Source organism: Silene latifolia, chromosome Y, assembly GCF_048544455.1.
Source record: "Silene latifolia isolate original U9 population chromosome Y, ASM4854445v1, whole genome shotgun sequence".
Taxonomy (NCBI): Eukaryota; Viridiplantae; Streptophyta; class Magnoliopsida; order Caryophyllales; family Caryophyllaceae; genus Silene; species Silene latifolia.
This window is the reverse complement of record NC_133538.1, coordinates 154,802,167-154,811,647: the sequence shown is the minus strand read 5'-3', so window position 1 is coordinate 154,811,647 and position 9,481 is coordinate 154,802,167. Positions and strand designations below refer to the sequence as shown.

The 9,481-nt window shown below is 43.6% G+C and overlaps 1 non-coding gene across 1 annotated transcript; it reads right to left on the bottom strand.

The window, feature by feature from the left end:
* Positions 1-6,612: 6,612 nt before the first annotated feature.
* LOC141635600 (small nucleolar RNA R71) lies at positions 6,613-6,718 on the bottom strand. Its single transcript, XR_012540276.1, has one exon. It is a non-coding gene; the product is annotated as a small nucleolar RNA R71 (small nucleolar RNA).
* Between the last annotated feature and the right edge of the window lie 2,763 nt (positions 6,719-9,481).

Sequence of the window (9,481 nt, the reverse complement as noted above, 5' to 3'; positions counted from 1 at the left end):
ATGCTGGTGGCTGACATGTGCGTGCCTCTGATAAGCGTCGCACCTTTTTGCAAATTCTACAACATCTTTGCGCACTGTGGGCTAAAAGTATCTCTACCTCAGTACTTTATTGGACATGCTCCTGCCCCCTGCATGGTTTCCATATTCTCCACTGTGGAGAGCATGCAAAACAGCCTGAGACTCTTCCCAATCCAGGCATCTGAGGTAGGGTCCAACGAGGGATTTCCTTATTTTTATCTGTTGGCAGGGTGTCATTCTGCAGCCAATTCAGGTATGGTTTCCTCCAGTCTGGAGTATCTTCTTCACTTCTGGTGCTGCACAACACTCCTGCTTCCTGCTTAGGTTTTATTATCGCTGGCTTCAGCACGTGAACAATTGGTATTGTGAAGATGGCTCCTGCTTTGAAGGTTGCCCCCAAGGTGGCTAGCACATCTGCTTCCGCGTTCTGGTCTCTAGGGATTTGTTTGATGTTGAAATTGGCAAATCTGAGGGTCGACTCCTTTTCTATATCTAGGTATGCCATCATCCTAGAGTCCTAGGCTTCATAAGAGTCATTTACATGGTTAACTATGAGTTTGGAATCACTGCAAACCTGGAGGTGTCTGATTTTCAGATCCAGAGCTAGCCTCAGATCCAGGATTAAGGCCTCATATTCTGCTTTGTTGTTTGTGGCCTTGAATTCACATCGTATAGCCTGGACTATGAGATCTCCCTGGGTGATTTGGGGACCAATCCTACTGCTCCTCTTGTGTTGGAGGCTTCGTCCACATGTAGCTCTCACACTTGTTCTCCTTTGTCTTCCTCCAGATTCAGAATGTCCTGATCTGCCTGGGTCTGGTCCCTGCAGGAAGCAGAGACTTAATGGCGTAGTGTACTGGATGTTGTGACCCCTCCTGCTCTCGTACTAGCACTGCACTTGCTGCTGCTTCTGTGACTGACATATACAGGAATAGTGGCTCCCCTGGCTCTGGTTTCGACAGGAGTGGCGGAGTGCTGAGATAATGTTTTAAATCCTTAAATGCTTTCTCGTGCTGCTCTATCCACTCGAATCTTTGAGTCTTCCTCTGGGGGTAGGTCTGCGTCGTCCTTCACTTCTGTGCTTCCAGACACTTTATTCTCGCTTCTGCTGTAGGGTCCTGATCTTTCGCTCCTCTTTTCCACCGAGGCTTTTCTGGATACTGGTTCTGAATCGTAAGTACCTCTTATGGGTGCAGAGTCTTCCTCTAGCCTCATGACAGCAATCGCCTTTGATTGTACCTCCTCAAAGGTAGTGCACGAATGCATAATCAGGTCTTTGTATACCTCTGAATTCTGGTGCAGTCCTCGGCGCAAGGTTTGTATAGCGGTCGCTATATCGCACCTCGGGATTGACACCTTCTCTTTGTTGAACCTGTTCATGTAATCGCGGGTAGATTCAACAAACCCTTGCACTATCTGATAGAGGTCGCTGGTTTGCTTCTCTGGCTTTCTGCTGCTGGTGAACTGTTGGTTGAATGCATTAACTAGGTCGGCCGAAGTTAGTCAGCGTACTTTTATTGGGCGGCCGACGAACCATCAGTAGGTCGTTTTCGATAAGGTCGATCTGAATCCTTTTCACATACAAGTTTCCTTTAAGGGCCCGGTCGCGGTTATAACCATCGTCATTTTTTACTTGTAGTGGTTGACGTGATTAAGTGGATCTGTGGTTCCATCGTAGAGCGTCATGGCTGGTGGTACACATCCTTTAGGAACGCCGAAGAGGGCTATATCGTCCACGAAAGGTGAGTCTGCATAGCTATCGCATGCCGCTTTCTCTAATGGACGTGCTACGCCTGGTATCCTGTACATCAGGTCTCTCAGCTCCTGGTACTGCTACTTCAGCGAACTACCTGCTCCTGCAAGGGGGTTAGAAACAGGCGGGAAGGAACCAATAGGTGTACCTCCTAACCAGGGCCCTCCAGGAAATTGGTCAGATGCTGGATGAATTGTCACTGGTGTTGCATTGATTATAGATCCTTGCTGCCATCATGGTGTCTGCTGCAGGCGTCCGATCCAGGCTCCACTGGTGAATTGGCTGAGTGATGGAACTCCTATGTTGATGACAGCTCCAGATTGACATCCAGATGTCTGGTGCATGGGTGTTCCTGCAAAAGCTGGATAGTCAGATCCAGACGGAGTGCTAAGCAGTGCATTACCCGGTGTCTGCTGCAGGCTGGGTGGTTTGTCAAATGACAAACATCCCAATCCTCTAGGCTCGACTGGTTCATTGGGTGCTACTCCTGCAAGGTCTAGTCTGGTGACTAGTTCTGACGGAATTGATAGACTTGATCTTCCACCGCTGATCAGGTTCAGAGCCTCAGGTGCTGATGCTGGTTTGGGCTGGACTGCTGTCACGATATGAGCAATCAGGTTCTGGTTGTCTTTCCTCAGATCCTGAACGGCCTGATGTAGAGTATCCATCCCTTGAATCATCACCTGCATTGGGTCAAGCACTGGAGGTCCTATGCTTCTGAGAACTTCTGCACCTGATCCCTCCTAGGTCGGGGCTCTGGACGCAGCTTCACCTCTGCTGGGGCTGCTTTCCCTGCTGGATCTGGGCTGGCTGGGCGCGCCTGCTTCCTTGGGTACCTGCGGCGATTTCAGAGGCAGAGGCGGAAGCATGGTCCTGGGTGACATGCTGACGGAAACCATCTGGCTGGATGCTGGAGGAGCGCTCACTGATCCTACAGACGCAGGAGAAGGTCCTGCTCCAGAGGAAAGGGCTGACATGCTCTGGCTGGTGGATGGATTCTGGCTGGTTCCGGACATGGTGACGGCTAGTTCGGTCTTGCGAGATTTGGCTATAGAAAATGATCAATATGCCCCACGGTGGGCGCCAAATTGTTTTGGTAAAAATTTACCGACTATTGATTTATTTAGTGAGTGATAGTGATTAATCTATGGCCAACGACGGAATGAATGCAACGAATTTAACGTACGAATAAATAACGAAATAAGAGAGTGACACGAGAAATTTTTGGTGACGCGGAAAACCCGATATGGGAACAACCGCGGGGGGAGTTGGAATCCCACCAATTTGGCACTATAATCGAGACGGAATTATGCAAGAAAGGAAATACAAAGATTAATTTGCTAGCGGGATATTGCTAAATAAAGACGGGATGAGATGAGATGCCTTCTTCCTTGGCTTTATATAGCTGCTGGGTCTAGGTCAGGAGTCCACCAACTTCCCTCCTACTTATGCTTATGAGTACTCGGTCAACTCCCAAAAAATAGGAAGTTGTTGCCTATTCCTTCACGTGGGATTTACCAAGGCAAATATCTTTTGTGTTTGTTTGCTTTGACTAATCCAACGGTCCCCACACCTTACATGCCATCAATCCCTTTGCTTTTCCTTCAATCAATAGGAAGGTGCCATGTCATCAATCCCATCTTTTTTACTCTCACCAATATATGCTTGCCACATCGCCTATCTAACAAAATTGTAGTTTTTGTCTCTAACAATTAGCTACATCCAAACTAAGCCTGCCCAGTCAAGCTAGTTTAGTGTGTCTTTTGTGGTATATTCATCCATTTGCGAGTTTGGCCCGTGTGTATTGTTGGACCTGGTAGAGGAATGAGGAAGGGAAAAAATGAAAAAAGAAACATGAAAAAGAAAAAAAAAAAGAGGAAAAAGTGTGATGAAAAAAAAAAAAGAAAAAAAAAGAAAAAAATTGAAGTGAAATCACACGGCAGAAGAAGAAAAAAAAAAAGAGAGAAAAGTTTGAAAAATTGAGTTGTATTGTTTGGATAATTTAGACCGTATTAAAAAAGGGAATTTTGTGACCGTCTCACTCCTCTGTTCTTATTCATATATTCTTGAGGAGATAGCGTATTTGGTTAGTGAGTTGTGTGCCATGAAGGGCACTTGTGCTTTATTTTCAGTCAGTTGAGATTTAGATGGTTTCATATGGTCCTGTTTAGGAACTAGCTTGGCGCTTTTACCTCCATATTTCCATAATTTATTTTGCCTTTTCTTACCTGAACCTCACTATTCCTATACTATTTGTAAGCCCTCGGCTGTGACGGACATTGTTGGTTGGAATGTGTGCATAGTACTTGAATCGTCTATCATCTTTGTTGCATGCATGTTATGTAGGTCGCAGTTTAGGTGAGTGACTTGAATGTTTCTCTTTCTCTCTTATACATATATAATTCACCCTTTGCTTCTTGACAGAAGAGTGACCACGTGAGAGTCCGATTTTGTTGGTCTTGCAAGGTCGATAGGTCAGCTCTATTTATGGACATCATACAACTCGTTTGCGTATTGACTGTTGTAGCTATGACTGTTAGTTTTCGATTGCATTAAATTGGTTCAAGTAGACAAGTTATAGCTAGCTCTGAGTTTTCATTTCCGTTCTATTAGTTTTCATTTAGTTTACTCGAGGACGAGTGAAGGTTCGGTTTGGGGAGATTTGATACGTGCATTTTATATAGCCGTTTCAGCCTTATTTTGCACGTATTTCTATGCATTTTTATACCGTTTTGTATTGCAATATGCCCTGAATTGGCTACTTTGGTTTGTTTTGTCTGAATTGTAGAAATGAACCTATAAGTGGTGAAACCGTACTCTTTTCGTTCTGTTTTGCATGCATTTTGAGGAGACGGGAATGTTAGAGTGAGAGTTATGCATTGGGATGCGTGAAGGGTGGTCAACAGAGCAGTCAAAGATGATTTTGAAGCTGACTTGGAGGAAGAACACTCGATCGAGAAGCATTCTACCTCGATCGAGTGGTTTGAGAAGTTGAAGAGGTCGATCGAGTGTTTTGTTGTGCTCGATCGAAATGTTGTTTAGTGGGTTTCCTCGATCGAGTGATCTTTTTACTCGATCGAGAGGATTTGCTGCTGAAGACCTCGATCGAGTGGTTTTATATCACTCGATCGAGGGTTTTGGATTTTAGACGGGCTTAATTAACCCGTGTTATGTTATTTCGTGATGGACTTAGTTTTCCTTTTTAAGCATTTAATAATTAGGTTATTAGGTACGCTGTTTTCTACGCTACTTACACATTATTCATCTCTGAAACTCTTAATCTATCTTTTACACTTTCTACTGTAAACTCTCTTCTCCTTAATCTTTTGCTTAGTGGATTTGATCTTTACGCCGGAATCGCTTGAGATTTTAATCTCTCTTCTCCTTTTAATCTAAATCTCATTATTTCCTTGCCTTAATCCTTGTTTTATTGTCTTAATTATTCTGCCCTAATTTAGTTTATGCATTATTATTGTTATTTCATCATGCCTTCAATTAGCTTATTCATTATTATTATTATTGACAACATTAGTAATATGAGTAGCTAAATTCTTTCATGTTGGGATTAGGGAATCCATGGTAGGATTGTGACGATGTAGCGAATACACTAGATTGTTTACTTGTGAGAATCTGTACCCATGGCAATTTAATTATAATACCGACTTAGTTGAGTGGACGCTTCTAAGTTACCTTTAATCTGGTTAAATTTACTCCTGGATCGGAGGATTTGACTAAATAGACCTGCTATGAACAGTAGACTACCGTGACGAGGACGGAAGTTAAGTTAATAGAAATCTAGGATAGAAAGTGGACCGGAAGGACCTTTCCTGTATCCGTCTCACAGTAGATTATCTAGGCTATTTGCATTTGAGTCGTTGGATTACCATGGTGATCCGAAATCCTGACATGTTCTCTCTCATTTGATCATCTCTATTATATTTTCTATCTTTTATTGCTCTTTCTTTAATGCTCTTTCCTTTAAGCCTTTATTAGTTTATAAACCAAAATTTAAACCCCCCATTTTGTGACCAAATAGACAGACCTTAACAGATATCTTGCCTCCCTGTGGAGATCGACCCGACTTCCCTTGCTATATTAGTTAGTGCCAGTTGGTTATTTTTGGTAGGTACACGACTAGCCTGTCAAATTTTGGCGCCGTTGCTGGGGAGGCAATAGCCCTATCTGTTTTTGTTTTCGTTTATTTTTATCCGTCTCAAGGAATTTTTATTCCTTGAGATAGTTCTCATTTATCTCTTTCAGTGTTGTGTATGCCCAGGTCAAACAGGTCGGAGTTAGTTCCTGCTGATTCTGAGCCAGAAAGACTATTTCGGCATAGACTCCGTCTGCAAAGAGAACGTCGAAAGGAAGACTTGAGTACTTTCGAGCCCGAGCTACAACACTTTTTATTTGTAGAAGACTAGTCTTTTGAAGAAGACAATCTCATTTCTGCCAACAAGCCAGTAAAGCTGCCTAACATTGCAAGTCACTCGGAGCCCAAAGCATTTTCATTCCTAAAGGTTTTAACCTCTAAACTGAGGATGGTAACACTTTCGATATCCGTCCATCTTACATAAATCTGGTGGAGAGAAATCTATACCGAGGTGTGGCGGGTGAAGATCCGCGAAAGCATATGGAAGTCTTTACCGACTATTGCTCTACTATTCCCGCTACTAAGGGAGTAACACAAGACAAGATAAAGGAAGTACTTTTTCCCTTTTCTCTGACTGATTCAGCTCGTGAGTGGCCGACTGATCTTGACCGAATAGCTGCTGGTTTAACCAACTGGGAGACTCTCGCACTTGCCTTCTACAAAAGATACTTCCTTCCATAACACACTAATCAGCTGAGGGGTAAGATTACTAGTTTCAAGCAGGCACCTGATGAGACTTTCTATGAAGCTTGGTGTCGGTTCAAGAAGTTGGTGAGGTCTCTTCCTCACCATGGTTTTGATCAGTGGTTCTTGTGCAACCAGTTCTATAATGGGTTGTACGATGACCACAGAGCCATACTTGACGCCTCATCCAACGGAATATTTCAAAAGAATATTGATGATGATAAGGGATGGGGCATTATTGAGGAGATGGAGACCAATTGTGCTGAATATGGGAACCCACAGGACGGTATTTAAACGGTCTATTCGGTTGATAAGGCAGTCGTGGCTCAGCTGGAAGCCATGAATGCCCGGTTTGATAGATTGGAGCTGCAATCTGCTGGAGATCAACAGACGGTTCATCTATTGATTAGACAGGAAACTTTCATTTGTGAGAGGTGTAGAAGAGATGACGGTCATACTGCCATTGACTGTCTAACTGAGAAAGAACAAGTCCTCGCTTTTCAGCAATACAGGCAAGGAGGAGGTTCTTATTACAACAATCAAGGGGCAGTCCATCCCAATTTGAGGTGGACAAGTCAAAATGTTCTTAATCCCACTCCTCCACCGCAGCAGTAGAAACCATATGTCCCTCCTCACAAGGCTCAACAAGGCTTCCAAAAGCCTCCTTCTTTTCCTCCACTGAATCAAGGAGCATCATCTTCAAGTGGGGTAAGTGAGCTAGCTGAGTTAAAGACAATGATTCAGTCGTTGACAAAGCAATGGTAACTAAGTGACCAACAAAAAGAAGCATCCATCAAGTCACTTGAAACTCAAGTTGCTCAACTCGCCGCCAATCAGTCCACGAGGAAACCAGGTCATTTGCCGTCCCAATCTGAGAAGAATCCACACGAGACGGTAAACTTGATTAATTTGAGAAGTGGTCGCTCATATGAAGGACCAAAATTGTCAACTTTAGATGACACATCGGACCTGAAGAAAGCTAATAATGATGATAAAGAGTCACTTGTCGCCGAAGATAAGCTTACCACGAAGAATATACTCGACTGACTGATCTCTGGTGGTCGATCGAGCAAAATTGAAGCTGAAATCACTCGATCGAAAGGAAATTCTACTCGATCGAGTGAACTGGATAATCAGGGCATCAATCAAGAGGTCCAAACTACTCGATCGAGTGAAAATATTGAAGAATCTGTTCGATCGAGTGAAAATTTACCTCGATCGAACACAGCTGCTACTGTGGAACTCGATCGAGAGGCTGGAAATGCTCGATCGAGTGAAATTTTACTTGGAAAGACTCGATCGAGAGGTAAAAAGTCTCGATCGACAGATAGAGAGCTTGAACCTACTGAGACGTTGGAAGAAAGAAACAAAGGGCTCGAGATTCCTATTACCGTGCCCTTCCCAAGGCGATTACAGACGAAAGCCAATCAACAGTTCGGTAAATTTGCCGAGCTCCTGAAAAGCTTACAGGTCACTGTTCCATTCGCCAAGTTGCTGACACAGGTACCCTCTTATTTAAAGTTTATGAAAGAAATTTTGTCACGTAAGAGGCATATCACGATTATGAGGCGGTAGCTTTAACTGAGGTAGGGACTGCCCTAGTTCAAAATAAGTTGCCACCTAAACAGTCAGACCCGGGTAGTTTCTCGATTCCATGTCACATAGGTACCCATTTGATTGATAACGCGCTATGCGATCTTGGTGCTAGCGTGAGCGTCTTACCTTTGTCTCTTTCTAAGAGACTTGGTTTGACCAAATTTAATTGCACAAACATGACCGTACAGATGGCCGATAGTAGTATATCACGACCGTTAGGAGTAATATAGGACATACCTGTCAAAATCGGGAGATTCTTTATTCCCGTTGACTTCGTAGTGCTTGACATACCCGAGGACACTCACACCCCTATTATTCTAGGGAGACCATTTTTATTCACTGCTCGCGCAATGATCGATGTCGGGGGTAAGACACTCATATTCCAGGTAGGAGATGAAGAATTGATTTTTCATCAATCTAAGTCTCGTAGGGCTCCCATGCAAGCTCAACCTTGCAATGCCCTCTCCTCTACTGACTCCCATATTGACACTCCAGCTGAAAATGTGGAATTTTGGGCTGCAATTGTGACCCCTCCACCTCAGACTGAGAGCGAAAAAGAGGAACATTCGTCTGTTTTCCTTGCTGCAGGTACAGATGGAATAGATGCAGGAGATGTCAAAGGTCATGGTGCAATTAAAGACAATAAAAAAGGGGATCCTAACGTTAAAGCTGATGGGAAAGATAAAGGGATGAGAAAAGTTCGTGCATACGTGGATGCTAACTATTCTCCCCCTACTGGTTCAAATTCAAGCTCGTGGAGAACGAAGAGGACGGTCAAGGACGCTAAAGGGAGCTCCTCCAGTCAGAAGCCCTTCGTTAGGCTACTGAATTGTTTTGGGAATTGAGCGGGGAATGCCCCGTGTAACAAATTGTAAAAATTAATTTTAAATTTCCGTTGAATTTCTTTATTGCGTTTTTAAGACTGTTAGAATTTAGGCTATTTTTAGCGTAGTTAGAACGACCATAGACTGTTATTTTGTGATTTGGTATGTTCGGGATATGTTTGCGAGTACTTTTATGCAGGTTTGGGGAGATAATGACGCATGTGATGAGTTACACGAATAAAAGGACTCGATCGAGTATTTTTTGTACTCAATCAAGAGGAATGCACAGGAAAGGGTTCGATCGAGAAGTTTACAGTAACTCGATCGAAATGGCTAAAATAGGGAGTACTCGATCGAGTACAATTATGTTCGATCGAGAAGAATGAAGACCAAGCTCCTCAATCGAGTGATTTCAAATCACTCGATCGAGTGAAATTGCAAATCACACGCAGGAAG